The 984-nt window shown below is 29.1% G+C and overlaps 1 protein-coding gene across 1 annotated transcript in view; it reads right to left on the bottom strand.

Annotated features, from left to right (window-relative positions):
• The window catches only part of Smp_168980 (putative hypothetical protein), a gene marked incomplete at both ends in the record, with an annotated part of 49,757 nt that overhangs the window by 10,485 nt on the left and 38,288 nt on the right, over positions 1–984 (bottom strand).

Genomic DNA, 984 nt, shown 5'->3' with positions numbered 1-984 from the left:
GTAGAACAATCACACCTGTTAATCAGTAATATGTATATAAATTAATAAAACTTATAAAAATACACTTTTATTCAATCAAGTCTATGTAAAAAATTTTTTTTTGTAAATAAGTAGTACATGCAGATATGTAGTAGAAATTTGATGATACCTAAGTATTTTTATGAATTTTGTGTGACACCAATTAACGTTATTAAATATATGCAACTTATTTCTCAGAAATGATATTTTAGTAAACTAATAAATAAAAACCATATAGGTAATAATACAGTTTATGTTTAAGAAATGTGAGTAATTCACAGTGAACTAAATATTATTTTATAATTTACACAAAGTGTAGATCTGTTTTCGATAATCTATGGTAGCCCCTAGATCAGAGAGCTGTGACCTGATGGATTGTATATTTAACTTCAACTTATTCTTAATATCCCATAACCAACTTAGATTATACTTTATAACTGACTAAATCACATTCGATATACCTAAACTCCACTACTCATTGCTTTTAACTAAAACTCTGTTTTATTTGTTTGAATGAAATCCAGAGCACTTTATAGAGTTGAGTTGTTAAATAAAAAAATATTTCATTTTCTCAACAGAAAGCGTTGATGAAAAACTGTAAAAGTGACTAGTGAGGAAACATTCAGACGACAATTTCCTTTTGGAATTCAATTTTAGAAGGCCATACATCCAAAGTATCAAAATCATATCAAGTAATATTTCTACAGATGAAAGCCAGTGAGCTTATGTTGATTTTTCTCAATGGACAGTTTATTATTTAGTCAAGCAGCATGGTTACATCTTATGCAAGGTTACGGTATGCCTTGAAAAAACACCTACTCAGTGTGATTATTTGTAATGCTTCTCCGATGATCATGATACCTAACGACAAACGACGGCCAAAACGGTCAGATATATAACCAATTATCATTGTGGTCAATAAACCTAACAATAATCTCACTGAATGATTACATGAACCAATCCAAG

This window comes from Schistosoma mansoni, chromosome W, assembly GCF_000237925.1.
Source record: "Schistosoma mansoni strain Puerto Rico chromosome W, complete genome".
NCBI classification, from domain to species: Eukaryota; Metazoa; Platyhelminthes; class Trematoda; order Strigeidida; family Schistosomatidae; genus Schistosoma; species Schistosoma mansoni.
The sequence above is the reverse complement of the archived record's forward strand: the minus strand, read 5'-3'. Positions and strand labels throughout refer to the sequence as shown.